At 33.2% G+C, this 15,773-nt stretch overlaps 1 long non-coding RNA gene across 3 annotated transcripts; it reads left to right on the top strand.

The window, feature by feature from the left end:
• Positions 1–427: 427 nt before the first annotated feature.
• Positions 428–13,554, top strand: LOC141375837 (uncharacterized). 3 transcript variants are annotated; one of them, XR_012384640.1, is made up of 12 exons: positions 428–591; positions 1,668–1,835; positions 2,120–2,181; positions 2,464–2,542; positions 2,778–2,853; positions 3,168–3,244; positions 3,566–3,649; positions 3,980–4,034; positions 6,851–6,902; positions 7,112–7,189; positions 8,487–8,571; positions 13,240–13,554. It is a non-coding gene; the product is annotated as an uncharacterized lncRNA (long non-coding RNA). The 3 variants fall into 3 exon arrangements; XR_012384638.1 differs by lacking the exon at positions 13,240–13,554 and having other exon boundaries at positions 8,487–9,274; XR_012384639.1 differs by lacking the exons at positions 428–591; positions 1,668–1,835; positions 2,120–2,181; positions 13,240–13,554 and having other exon boundaries at positions 2,213–2,542; positions 8,487–9,274.
• Positions 13,555–15,773: the final 2,219 nt, after the last annotated feature.

The raw sequence follows: 15,773 nt of genomic DNA, 5'->3' as shown, positions 1-15,773 counted from the left end.
TGAGAGTGCAGCCACTCCAGTTGTGCAGGATTACCCTTCTCCACACTTGACGCAATTCACACACTCTGCCTACTGCACATGCGCAATCTCATAAGTGAATCCGACTTTAATCAACTTAATTAAGATCTATCATCAAATTATTCGAATTTTTGGGTAAGTTAGAATGTTTTTCACCATCATAATGTAATAAAATAGGTTATATGACAAATACTTATGTTGCATATTTTGACAGTTATCAGGTATAGTTAATTAAATGTTTTAACGAATTTCCTGGGTGTTTTAATCGATGTTGTTTCAAATTACGTATTAATATAACACTGATAAGACACAAACTACAGTTCGGTATGTAATTTAACTTGTTTACACGAGTAAAAGTTACTCGCGCTAATGTGCTAACGTGCTAACTGCCCGGTGCTACGTGAGTCAGAGGCCGGGGTGGAGTGCATGAGCCGCGGTCAGACAGTCACCAATCACCGGGCGGCTAAATGGATCGACGGAGGATAAAACCATTAAAAGATGCGGAGAAACACATCACCAGCTCCACTGACAAGACCCATTCACTGGAAACCGAATATATAGAAGGTTACTAAGGTATGTTTTCATAGTTCTTGTATCGTACTTTTTAAATGGTTAATTGCTTTAAACATTTAACGTTAATCCTGAAATAACACTATTATATACTATTTATACGTTAATGTAGTAATATAACGTTAGAGGTTATAATTAAAATGTGGGGCTATCTGGTCCTAGAAATGTACTTAATTTATTGTTCTATGACGTGTAGAAACGTTTTATTTTAGATAAATAATTATAATACATAAATGTTCACTGTGTGTGTTTTATTTATTTATTTGCTGTCAACTGGTAGCCTTTTACAATAAGGTTAAATTAGTTAATGCTGGTTAATGCATTTACTAACATGAACAATAAATAATACTTTATTACAGTATTTGTTCATGTTTGTTAACTTTAGTAAATGAAAATAAAGTTGTTCATTACTAGTTGAACACGCACAATGCATTAATTATTGCAATGCATTATTACTGGTACAAGCATGAATGTAGATTTGAATAATGCATTAGTAATTAGTAAATGTTAAACTGATTAATAAATGCTGTACATGCATTGTTCATTACTAGGTCATGTTAGTAAGTACATTAACTAATAAAACCTAATTGTAAAGTGTGACCTGTAAACAATCGAAGTGGAAAAAAAGTTCTTTAAAACTGTCCTAAGAAAGAAGAACAGGTGTTCAATAGTATTAGAACAACATTGAGGAAAGGTTCTGATCCACTTCAAAAGGTTTACTGTATTTATAATTCACACACAGAGAGGATGCTAATGTGAGGTTTTTGTAGTTTTTGAACCCTACACATTTCATTAAATCTTTTAGGTCAGAGTTTGCGTTGTCCACATTTATTAAAGGAAGTTTTGTGGTTGAGTACAAATGATAGAGCTTGTGGAAGCAAAGCATATATGAGATATAATAAAAATACTGTCTTTATGTTTGACTTTATATGGTAAAACAAGAACAGGTGGTTAAGTGTTTTCCCCATTCAAATGTACATGTATATATTACATTCATTGTGTTTGTATTCATGCCATAGTTTAGCTTTTTATTGCTATGAGAGGGCATAATTAAAATGTTGCTTGCTCTTTTCTCTTAGTTTTGCAGCATTGATGCCGATCATGAGGACGATCTGCACCCTAACTGCACTGTCAATAAGATCGTTGTTCAGAGAAAACCTCATTTGTGCCTTTTTGCAATCAGGGATATTTTCTTTGGAGAGGAAATAACGTTTGACTATGGCGCATGTGATTGGCCTTGGAGAAAGGTTTGACATTTTGATTACTTAATACATTAATCCTTAATACATTCAGCAAAGCTAAGAGTTTTTTAATGTTAATATAGATTAAGGGTAAATCTGTTCAAAAATAAAGAGTTTGCATCATCCATAAGAGATAATGAAATCAATCTCTTAATATCTTCTTCTTGTCTTAATGGGTAAAAAAGTTTAATTAATTGGGTAATGCTTTACTTTAAAGGGGGGTTCATAAGACTGTCATGAAAGCTTTATAGTCATGACATGACTTATATAACAAAGCTGTTTTTAAATAGCTTTCATTGAAGGATGCCCATATGACTGCAGAAGAAAACTGCTCCGACAACTCTCTGATGAGGTATGTTTATTAGTATTATTATTATTAGTAGTAGTAGTAGTAGTAGTAGTAGTAGTAGATGTTGTTGCTGTAGTAGTGCATTTAATTGTAATTATTTAACTTAGTGTGTGTCCTAATTTATGAACATATGCAATAGTGTAACATTGTGGGGACCAGAGGCATGTTAGAGAAGCTGTGAAACACACTTAGTCCTCAATACACACACAGTACGGTCTGACATAGTGGGGACCAGGAGCCCTGAGTACTACTGTCTAATTATTATTTTGTGTTTTTTATATTCAGCTTTCATTGAAGTATGATCATATGACGAGAAGAAGAGAACTGCTCTGCTCCAGTAGGAGACCCACAACCCTCTGATGAGGTGTGTTTAAATTTAATAATAATAATTATTATTATTAGTAGTAGTAGTAGAAGTAGAAGTGTGTGTCCTAATTGGTGAACGTATGCACTAGTGTAACATTGTGGGGACCAGAGGCATGTTAGAGAAACTGTGAAACACACTTAGTCCTGAATACACACTCAGTACGGTCTGACATAGTGGGGACCGGGACCCTTGAGTACTACTGTCTAACTAATATAAATTTTTTTATTTTCAGCTTATATTGAAGGATGACCATATGACAGAGGAAGAGAACTGCTCTGCTCCAGTACGTGACCCACAACTCTGATAAGGTGTGTTTAATGTTGTTGTTATTTTTATTAGTAGTAGTAGTAGTAGTAGTAGTTGTTGTAGTAGTTGTTGTTGTAGTAGTAGTGCATTTAATTGTAATTATTTTCTTAATCAAAATCTAGAAATGAAATAGAGTGTGTGTCCTAATTGGTGAACCCATGCACTAGTGTAACATTGTGGGGACCAGAGGCATGTTAGAGAAGCTGTGAAACACACTTAGTCCTGAATACACACAGTAAGGTCTGACATAGTGGGGACCGGGACCCTTGAGTACTGCTGTCTAACTAATATTTTTTTTTTTTTTTTTTTTATTCAGCTTTGCTGAAGTATGACCGTATGACAGAAGGAGAGAACTGCTCTGCTCCAGTACGTGACCCACAACTCTCTGATGAGGTGTGTTTAATGTTGTTGTTATTATTTTTATTAGTAGTAGTAGTTGTAGTAGTTGTTGATGTAGTAGTAGTAGTGCATTTAATTGTAATTATTTAACTTAATCAAAATATAGAAATGAAACAGAGTGTGTGTCCTAATGTATGAATGTATGCACTAGTGTAACATTGTGGGGACCAGAGGCATGTACCAGAGGCATGTTAGAGAAACTGTGAAACACACTTAGTCCTGAATACACACAGTAAGGTCTGACGTAGTGGGGACCGGGACCCTTGAGTACTACTGTCTAACTAATATATATATATATTTTTTTTTATTATTCAGCTTTTATTGAAGGATGGAAGGATGACCATATGACAGAGGAAGAGAACTGCTCTGCTCCAGTAGGAGACCCACAACTCTGATGAGGTGTGTGTATAATAATAATAATAACAATTATTATTATTATTATATTATTATTATTATTATTAATATTATTAGTTGTAGTAGTAATAGTAGTTGTTGTTGTAGTAGTGGTGTATTTAATTGTAATTATTTAACTTAATCAAAATATAGAAATGAAACAGAGTGTGTGTCCTAATTGGTGAACATATGCACTGACATTGTGGGGACCAGAGGCATGTTAGAGAAGCTGTGAAACACACTTAGTCCTCAATACACACACAGTAAGGTCTGACATAGTGGGGACCACGACCCTTGAGTACTGCTGTCTAACTAATATATATTTTTTATATTCAGCTTTTATTGAAGGATGACCATATGACAGAGGAAGAGAACTGCTCTGCTCCAGCACGTAACTCACAACTCTGTTATTGCATATCAGATTTAACGAACCGTTTACTACGGATTTCATGTAATTTTGATAACTGCATTAATCAGATGTCATCAAGCTGCTGTGCCGTCAGCCAATCGTTGTATTGCTGATAATGATTTTGAGGATCGATAGATCTGTCACAACACACAGTCACAACACCTCTCAGATCAGTTTAATCTGATTCGCAAACTTTTTTGAAGAACCAAATTAGCCTAAGATGAGTTATCAAGATTAAAAGATCCAGGATCTGTAATATATTCTTAGATTATTTAAGCGAGGTCCGAAGAACAGACCCCTGGACCCTTGAGTACTACTGTCTAAATTATATTTTTCAAAATAAAAATTATAAATTATATATAAAAATATGTAAATATTTTTTATAAAATATTTATAAAATTATATATAAAATATATATTTTTAATTATATACAGTTGAAGTCAGAATTATTAGCCCCCTTGTTTATTTCTTGTACTAAATTTCTGTTTAATGGAAAGCAGATTTTTTAAACACATTTCTAATCATAACAGTGTTAATAACTCATCTCTAATAACTGATTTATTTTCTCTTTGCCATGATGACAGTAAAAATTATTTGACTAGATATTTTTCAAGACACTTCTATACAGCTTAAAGTGACATTTAAAGGCTTCACTAAGTTAATTAGGGTAACTAGGCAAGTTATTGGAGGGATAATAATATTGACCTTAAAATGGTTCATAAAAAATTAAAACTGCTTTTATTCTAGCTGAAATAAAACAAATAAGACTTTCTCCAGAAGAAAAAAATATTATCAGAAATACTATGAAAAAATTCCCTGCTCTGTTACACATCATTTGGGAAATATTTGTAAAAAAGTTTTAAAAAGGTGGGCTGACTTCAACTGTATATACTTTCATATATATATATCATTTCATATAACCATCATTATACAATAACTTGACTAATTACCCTAACCTGTCTAGTTAACCTAATTACCCTAGTGAAGCCTTTAAATTTCACTTTAAGCTGTATAGAAGTGTCTTAAAGAATATCTAGTCTAATATTATTTACTGTCGTCATGGCAAAGAGAAAATAAGTCCATTATTAGAAATGATTATTAGAAATAGTTATTAAAACTATTATGTTTAGAAATGTGTTGAAAAAAATCTTCTCTCCGTTAAACAGAAATTGGGGAAATAATAAACAAGCTGTCTAATAATTCAGGGGGGCTAATAATTCTGACTTCAACTGTATATAAAGAGTTTCATTGCAGAACGAGATATATCCATTTAAAAAAAATGTTGGTAATTTTGACATTATTTTTCAGGACATCAACAGTCAAGTTCATTCACAATTTTTGTACATTAAACTATAACTTGAGCTCAGTGAAGGCCAGGAACACAATATTTTCAAATCCAGGATATTTTTTATTTAATTTTATGTCTATAATTAAGTAAAAAAAGACATGCCAAAATGCTACATATTAATCCAACCCACATTGTCAAACATGGAATAATATATGCAAAGATTGATTAATAATAATAAGATTCTAAGTTAGATTTGGCCAGAATGTACACAACATAACATAACATAACTTTTTTTTTTTTTTTTTTTGCAAAACGCTACATCCACCTTAGGCTATATTATACTACATTAATACCATTACCAAAAGCTAGTGAATCAATGTTTTGTTTGATAAGTAAGATTAAGTTAGTTAGATAAATGACCTTTAGCTTGGTACAGAAAGAGTGGGGGGCGGCTCCTTCCACACCGCTGCAGAAAACCAAACCTGTATGATTAGAGCGGGCGGAGCTGAGTCCGTGACACAAACTTGCCTCGCTATGTCATATTTAATGAATTATTTCACTGTAATAATAATAATAGCTTATTTATTTGGTTGTGAAAAAGCTAAACCGTTTTCTCCATAACAACATGTGCCCTTTAAGTTCCTTTGTAATAAATCAACAACAACAAGAATTAATTTTAAATAATAGGTGCAACCACATAAATAAATCTTCAGATAGGCTACTCAGCTACATTTAAGAAATTATTTAAAAAATAAACTTATAAAGAACACTTGCAGACAGGTATCTTGTGATGGGGAGTAGAAAAAAAGGCGCTCCTAGGCCTTCTCTTGACATCAGCGGAGACTCGTTCCCTGCTGCATTTGTGTATTGTTGACGCAGAAGTATCTTATTCTGGTCCACTTTTGTGGCCTTTTTATAATTTTTTGTGAAGTTGAAGACTTCATCTTCTATCGCTAAATCAATGAGCAAACTCTGAGCACTTCACCGGCGATGACTCTCTTCCCAGGGGATGCTGAGCTCGCGCCGCATCCTGAACGCTCTCTAACTGTTATATCGCACTTTGTAAAGAAACTGGTCTGACGGATATTGCGTTTTGTGAAAAAAAATACGTTTTGTACTTGGCCTAAAATGTGCATTCTTAAATGTTATTAATGGCAGCAATTGACACATAGATTAAGGTACATCTGAACAGTGATTTCCAATAATAAAATCCAAATGTCAAAAAATGCCGTTTATCGCATTTTGCAACCGAACTCTTCATATGTATGTGTGTGTTATGACTGTATGACTGCAGAAGAGAACTGCTCTGTTCCCACAACTCAGTTTTTCTGGGACTTGAAAACAGACGCTCAGCAGATTTTAAAGGGGGGAATCTTGATCAAATCGTGGGTTTACACACAAACATGTAATACAGTGCCAGATTTTCTGGATGTTATATACACATTTGTATTTGCAAACATATACCATATTGTTTTAAATGATGTATTTTTGTGTGGGTTTTTACATTCAGAGAAAGTTACAGTGGATCGTGATTTTGGAGGAGGTGAAGTCCAATCTAAAAGGTAAAAATATTATTTATTTTTCTAATCAGATTTTTTCTTTTTTCAGAATGTTTATTTTTATCATGATATGTATGTGCTATGTTTGAAAACTATTTTTAAGCTACCATCACACGCTTTTACCCATTAAAAAGAACAACACAAAATCAAATAAATATTTTGGTAAGCTTTATGCAGAGAAGTCAACTCTCAGACTTGATTTTTACTTTCAGAGTCCCCTCAAGTATCATCACCATGGTACAGTGTCTGTGAAGATAGTGATGCAGACCCAGCATTCACAAAAAAGAGAGGTATGATCATTAAAGTTAATTTGTGACTGACTTGTGTTATTGTACAAGTCCAAATGCACAAGCTCATTTACATAACATGTAGGGTAAAACAGGACAGAAGCACATTACTTCCATGATGATTTCAGTACAGTTGCACTTGATGTCTCATTTCATGTTAGTTAAACAATATTGCTAAATACTTTGGAAAAATATACTAATTGCATATCTGGTTACACTTTATTTTGATAATTTACTTTACTACTACTACTAACTACAAGTAACTGCAACTACTTGTCAACTAACAGTATTAGACTGTCTGTTAGAATCAACACTGCTAATGCTCTACTAAATTTATATAAGAATTAGTCATATTGTACTAATTTTGAGCGTAACCTAACAGTCTGCTGTACTATTTACTGAGACCAATGAGAGTTGGTTTTATTGAGGTAACCTTAACTGTCAGCTAATACTCTACACTCTAAAATTAATAAAAATAAGTAATAATAATTAAATTAGCAGTTTTTCATAATTTGTTTTTATGAAATCTGTTTGTTTCTGCTTTTGAATTGCATTATGGGATCTTGATCTTTCTTCCAACAACTTTTAATCTTAAAAAGTAAAAAAAAGTGACTTTTTGTTTGGGTTGTTGTTGTATATTATGCTACAGAAACCTTGTAATAAACTGCCGGTACATTTTCTGTTATTCTAAAGACTTATTTATCTCTATATATTATTTCTTATACATTATATTATTTCAAACTACTAAAATGTCAGTAAAAGTCACTTTGTTAAACTGTAGAGTTGAATTTTCAACATCAAAAGTGCACAGAGCAGAGATCAACATCCCATAATGCAATTCACCACCACAAAAAAACAAACAAAAAAAAAACACTTGTAAATCACAAAATACAGGAACTGGTAATGAACAGATATCTGTTACAGTGTAGTGTTTTGAGCTAAACTTGAGCTAACAGTCTGCTAATACTCTACTGATAATCAGATGAGCGTTAGTCTTATTGAAATACTCTAATACATAATACTTTACGGTGAGATAATTAACGTAGTTGCAGAGTTACGCATAGTTAGAAGAATGTCTAAACTGGACTATGGAATAAAGTGTAACCCCATTAACCAGATTTGGAGTTATTAGGAAGTATTTTTTAATCCATCTCCATCTTAAGTATTTTTAATAATAGGCAAGACATATTTTTCTAGCATTTTCTATCACAATATTAAACTAACATAACAGCACATGTTGTAAAAATGACTGAACATTTATGCAACTAAAACCACTTTTTTATATTTTAACCACCCATAGGTCCCATAAAGAGAAGATCCTGGAGCAAACAGGAAGTACATGCTGTGGTGAAAGCTGAACCATTGGCTCTAAAAACCAGAGATTGGTCAGCTTTGGATTTTTATATTAAAAACTGAATCTCGGCTCTTTAGATAAAAAATCTGAATAACACTTTTATAGTAAGTATACACTATACATCATTAGTTTAGCACTAACTCTACATTAATAGACTTTAGGAAGCAGTTTATAAATACAGCTTCAAACGCTGTATTCTTGACTTGACTTAATTCTATTTTCATGCTTTGTTACTGATTCATTTTTCATTACTATATTATGTATTGCATTATTTACAAACTATTTGTATATAAGAGTAGTTGGTGGTTTTTAAGATAATTCAGAATGAGTTATTAAATGATTAATAAACTATTCAAATGAGCATTTATACATGTTATATTCAGGCATATAGTAATTGTAACCATGTGTGTTAGTAAATGCTATAATAACACAACTTCATGCAGTTTTGTGACCTAAGGACTGTTTATAGTTGATAAATCCCTTATAAATGTCAATTTAAGGCTCAGTATCTAATGAACAATAAATCTTTGCAATCTTATTTAAAAAATTCTGTAAAGTTTAAACATTGCAAAATAAAAATACAACATCATTTCAAAACAACAATTAACAATATGACAAGATTCATTTCAGTGTTTCTGTGATGTTTGCACTGTACAGTAATTTTATATTTTGATAAGATTGCAAAGATTTATTTTTCATTAGATAGTTTCATTTGTGTATCTTGAAATTAATGGAAAAAAAATATATATATATATCTTCTTTGGCCTTAGTCCCGTATGATTGCGGGGTCGGCTCTTTTTGGAACAAGGCCTTCAGTTTTAGACTTGTCCATATGATAACGACTTTTTTACACCTTCCGGCCAGCCTGTCATATGGGCCTGTCACACTCATACACTAGGGACAATTTAGCCTTCCCAATTCACCTGTAGCATGTCTTTGGACTGTGCCTTTGCACCCGGAGGAAACCCACACGAATGCAGGGAGAACATGCAAACTTCTCACAGAAATGCCAACTGAGCCGAGGTTCAAACCAGTGACCCAGCGACCTTCTTGCTGTGAGGCGACAGCACTACCTACCGCGCCACTGCTTCACCATATATATATATATATGTATATATATATATAAAGCTATAAATCACTCCCCCTTTTAATTTATTTCTTTTTTTCTGTGTAGAATATAGCTGAGATTTTAATTTTCATTTATAAGGGATTTATAAAGCATCAATAGTCCTCACTTTAGATTAGCTCACAAAACTGCATGAAGTTGAGTTAATAAAGCATTTATTATTAGACAGAGTAACCATTACTATATGCCTGATTAATAAGATATATAAATGTTGGGTAACACTATAATAACTGCACACAATGAATTATTTATGAAACATTAGCAAATAGTTAGTTGAACGTTTGTTAAGCATTAACGCTACATTAATAGACATTAGTAAGCAGTTTATAAATTATATTTATAAATATAAATTACAAATATTATTGACTTATAAGCACAATTATAATGTGCTTAATGATTGTTTTCATACTTGGTAAATAATGCAATACTTAATTTAGTAATGAAAAATACATCATTAACAAACCAGATATTTAAAAGTAGTAGGTGTTTTTTTTTTTAGATAATTCAGAATGTGCAAGTAAATGATTAATAAACTATTCAAAATAACATTGATAATTCTTATTATTCAGGCATATAATAAGTTGTTTAGTATGTTAATAAATGCTTTATGAACTCAACTTCATGCAGTTTTGTGATCTAATCTAAAGCGAGGGCTATTCATGCTTTATAAATCCATTATAAATGACAATATAAGGCTCAGTTACATTATATACAGGGAAAAAATGACTATTAATTTCTACTTATTACAAGATGCTCAAATGAAACTGTATCAAATGAAAAGTAAATCATTGCAATCTTGTCTAAATATAAAATTGCTTTACACGTAATGTATTGTTAAATTATTATATTGTTGTTTTATCAAATGATGTTGTATTTCGACACTCCTGTTATTCAGCAATGTTTAAAATTTACAGTAATTGTATTTGTTTAGGTATGATTGCAAATACTTATTGTTTATTTGATACACAGTAGGTAGTGCTGTCACAGCAAGAAGGTCGCTGGTTCGAGCCCTGGCTGGGTCAGTTGGCATTTCTGTGTAAAGTTTGCATGTTCTCCCTGTGTTGGTGTGGGTTTCCTCCAGGTGCTCCTACATGCGGTACAGGTGAATTGGGTAGCCTAAAATGGTCCGTAGTAAATGAGTGTGTATGTGTATGGATGTGTCCCAGGGATGGGTTGCAGCTGGAAGGGCATCCGCTGCATAAAAACGTGCTGGATAAGTTGGTGGTTCAATCCGCTGTTGCGACCCCGAATTAATAAAGAGAGAAAACCAAAATGAAAATAAATGAATGATTCTGAGCCTTTAATTGTCATTTATAAGGGATTTATAAAGCATCAATATTCCTCACTTTAGATTAGATCTCAGAACTGCATGAAGTTGAGTTAATAAAGCATTATTTAACATGCAGAAAAACGTATTATATACAGGGCTCCAAACCTGTTCAAGGAACGGAAACGAAAAACAGAATCAAATGACGTTTTTCAGGAACAGAAACGAAAACCGAAAAAAAAAGATCAACTTTAATCGTTCTGAACAGAAATGTTTACAGTTAAACGGTTAATAATGTTATTTTATCGTTCTCTTTATTATATTATTTTTGGGAGACAAAAAGCATTAATTTAAAGCATGTGAACAAATGCGACGGTGACGCTCGTTTTTATATAAACTATAAATGTCTGGCCGTGATGCGTATTTAGGCCTATGCCAGTCTATAAAAGATAATGTAGCTTAAAACACTTTAAAATTTTAGAGAACGTAATACAGTTTGCACAACCAATGTTTGGTCTTAATAACCTGCCCATAATTAAACGTCATGTAGCCTACTTTTTGATTACTTGACCAGCGGATTAATGGCAGCACCAGCGGATAAACGAGATCTGAGCATAATAGGTATGACCAATATGTGCATAACCAATATGCAAAGTCAAGAGAGTGCACGACTCCATAGGGTAACGTAGCCTAAACTGCGCACACTTGATTATGTAATGTGTGAAATCGTGGACGCATCTCAAAGAGCAAAGCATAACTTATTAAATGCCCATGCTTAATCGGTCATCGATAAGGTCTATCGGTTTTAAAGGGTTACCGACAATAAATCAATCGAGTAATCGTTAGCATCCCTAGTTTAATCAATGAATGTGTTAAATTTTATATTTATATTAAAGATGAATAAGGCAAGAATATGATAATGATACTTTTTAGATTTTTACACCTACAAAAATATCTTGTGGTGGTGCACTTGTTTAATAAAAATCTTTGTAAATAGGTTATCTGTAAAAAACGCAATCAGAGCCAATGACATGTAGAAGTAGTGTGCCTAAACGGCTATTAAATTTCTAATAAAATTAAAACCAAAGTATAAATCATTGCATTTTTCGTTTGATAAAAATATACAGAAACGAAATAAAATCATAAGGATGCTAGTTTGTAATTTATGTTAATAATAAATAAATGACATGCTTAGACTATAAGCTTAACGGCTATACGCTGCCAATAGGCCACTAATAAATATTATTTTACTTTGTACTGGATTATAATGTATATTTTACTATAAAAACTAAATATAGCATGTCTTACTGTCATTTAAAACAAGTAATTCAAAATACACATCAGAACTGTAGACCTGCAGTGTGTAAACTGTATACAGGGGGTGTTGGTCAATCAATAGCCTACAGCACATAATTGAACTAATTATGATGCTAACTGTAATTTAGCTCTTAATATAGGCCTACGATATATTTTCTGGTGTTTAATTTTGCATGAGCAAATAGCAGTATAGCCTAAAGTAAATTTTTTAAAAAGATTTTACTAATATTAATAATAATGGATATAATAAATTTAAATAATAATTGCACTGTGCAGTATACTAAATATTTGTATTAGGCTACATGACTGAAAAACTATTTCATAACAATTTTCATAATTTTTACTGCTATTTCATATTATACAACATCTAAATGTAGGGCCGGGCCTGCGCTCGATACCAAGGAGTGGGGCTGTGTGTAGAGTGAACCGATTGGATTTTCTTTTTTTTTTTCTTTTTTTTTTAGCCCTGATTATATGCCTGAATAGTAAATGTATAAATGTTCATTTATATAGTATTTTAATCATTTATTTACTCATTCTTAATGATCTTAAAAAACACCAATTATTCTTAGACAGTTTGTAAATAATGCAATACTTCATTTAGTTATGAAAAATGAATTATAAACAAAGTATGAAAACACAAAAATTGAGCACATTACACATGCTTATAAGTCAACAATAGAGCATCTAGCTGTGTTTATAAACTGCTTACTATTAATGTAGAGTTAATGCTTAACAAATGATGTCTATTTGGAGTTTTGGTGGCTTGGTTATATGATGAAGGTCTCTTTGCATTTGTGGGGTTCAGTTCTTTATTAATATATTTTAAAATATTTTTAATGTTTTTTTTTTCAAATAGTTAAAATACGACAGAAACAGAAATAGAACATACTGGTGGGTTTTAAGAGTTTACCCAAAAATGTACATTATATTATTAATTACTTGCCCTCATCTCACTCTAATCCCCTGAGACCTTCATTCTTCTTCAGACTCAAAGGAAGATAACTTAGATGAAGTGCAAGAACTCCTCATCCTCCATAGACAGCAAGGGATTGAAACAATTTGAAGGAGAGGAATTAATAAAAGAATCTTCATTTTGAGGTGAACTAACCGTTTAATATTATTTGCTATTGCACTTAACTAAATGTGCACGCAGACATGGAAGAGTTATGTGGAAGCTTGTTATACCCAATGAGAACTGCTTTTAGACAAGCAAGAGAGTTTCATGGATTTTGTGTTTACTGCTTTTTTTGTGTTTAAAGGTTTTGTGGAAATTATTTATAATAAATATAACATTTATTAAATCTATTCTGGACCATTTCCTGTTTGGATCTTGAGGTTCCTTCTGTATTCAAATTACATTTCTTATAAACTGACCTGCTCTTCAAATGAAAATTCTAAAGCAGTTTACTGTCAAATTACTTGATTGAGGTTTAAAATTTAATATTAGTAAGGGTGCTGATCTGATCCCCACGTTGCCTAAAAACCGGTAATGTGTGTGTAGAACTGGTCCTTACTTTGACTAAAAAACGGTAATGTGTGTGTAGATCTGGGGCCTCATGTATCAAAGCTGCGTACGCACAAAAACTTTGCGTACGCCAGGTTTCACGCTCAGAATCGCTCACGTTTGGATTTACTAACGATGAACTGAACGTGGGAATGTGCGCAGCTTCACGGCAGCTTTCTGGCAGGCGTACGCACATTTTTTGTGCGTGTCTGTTTTATTTCCATTGGCGACTCCTAGAGGCGGTTGTGTTAAATTCCTCTCTACAAAGTGTCTGAGCCTTGCAATGGCAGCTGTATGAGACGGGTTCAGCAGGTATATAAGGTTTCCATACCATACATTTGACCAGCTAAACATTAAAGCACAATTTGCAGCAGTCGCCTGTTTTCCCAATGTAATCTGAGCGATCTACCACACGCACATTGCTATAAAGACACTATCTGAAGATGAATTTGCATGCGTGAATCAGAAACATTTCCATTCAATAAATGTGCAAATAAAATATGATGCTTATTGATATGAAGTTATTGATTATTCCTACTTGTCTTTCTCGTGATAAATAGTTGGCAAAATCTGATATGTAGCGGGGGAAAAAACAAGAAAGAGTTCATCAGACGCTGGATTCGAGCCGAGTTCATGCTCGAACGTATAAATTCATGATCACATGCGTCTTACGAGTAGCGCCACTGAGACTGTCAAACGACCTGCAACATTTTACAGATATAAATCACACTATTTCTTTATTTTAATGCACTCAGTGCGATGTTCAGACCCAACTGTGTTGACCGCATCAGCTAAACTCTCCCACTCTATTTTTTTCTTTTGTTGTTAATTCCGGAAAACAAACTTGCAAATAACACCGCTTTTCTCCGGTCTACCTCCGAAAGCAGCGCCTCCAATTCACATTCTGTTAAAAGTTTCTGTTTTTGCTTGCTTTTGCCATTGCTTTTTCGTTGGGTTTTGCCATTAGCATAGTCATTAGCATATTAATACAGGGGAGGAGGCAGGGAGGGGTTTTGTGCTCGTGCATGTTGCGCTCAGTTTCACGTTCATTCAGATGTACAAAAGAATATGCGTGAGATTCGGCGTACGCAGTGTTTCTGTAAGAATTGAAATATTGCAAATATTCTGATATCTTTGACAATTCAAAACATGAGCTGAAGACAGGGCCAATGGACTCCACAACCCACCAGGGGGGAATGCGTGAAAAACCAGTTCCTGCTGCATTTGCATCTGACTATGCTGAGACTCAGCTTCATCCCCCCAAGTCACACATATGGTCATTTCAATGTTTCAATGTTTTAGACTAACCAAACTGACTTTAACTATCATGTTTGATATCATTTGAAATGTCTCAGTGCGATTGGTACAATGGTCTCATTCTCTCAGAAATAGACATAATCAGAACAATAAATATATAACTTCAGGCATCTTTTGAACCACTGAGAGGGGTGTGCCACTAAGTGTGAATGCCTTTTGTTCACACCAACTTCCTTGAGGGAATTCTTGGATTATTTAAGGTAAGGTCTAAGAAAAACTCAGGGCGATTCTGCCTAACCAGATCAGCCCATAACATGGGGTCTGCCCCATGTTATGTATATTACAAAGTCAGGAATGCATCTTTTTCATCTTGGATTTATCTTTGATAATTTGATGTTTTGTATTGATCATTTATGAATTGACTGATTGAATTGGCATAATACATTTACCTGACTAATAAATTGTAATGTTTGACCATATTTTGCTCACTCTGTAATTATTAATTCAAGTAGATTACGCTGTATCCTTGTTTCCGCACGTCTTGCGTCAGGTCAGTAGACGGACTAAAATCCAATTGAGATGGAGCATTGGGCACACTAATTGTGTTTTAGGGATCCGGCTGACTCTTGATATTGATTCATGTGTACTTAGGTGGAAAGGGCGATAACTTCCGTCTAGGTCAACAAGGTGTTGCACGACTAACCTAGATTGGGTACCCGACCTTTGTTTGAAGGTAATATTATTCTAAATTAAGTTCAT

The sequence above is a fragment of the Danio rerio genome, chromosome 8 (genome assembly GCF_049306965.1).
Source record: "Danio rerio strain Tuebingen ecotype United States chromosome 8, GRCz12tu, whole genome shotgun sequence".
Taxonomy (NCBI): domain Eukaryota; kingdom Metazoa; phylum Chordata; class Actinopteri; order Cypriniformes; family Danionidae; genus Danio; species Danio rerio.
Note: the sequence above shows the minus strand (reverse complement) of the source record. Positions and strands in the feature narration are given on the sequence as shown.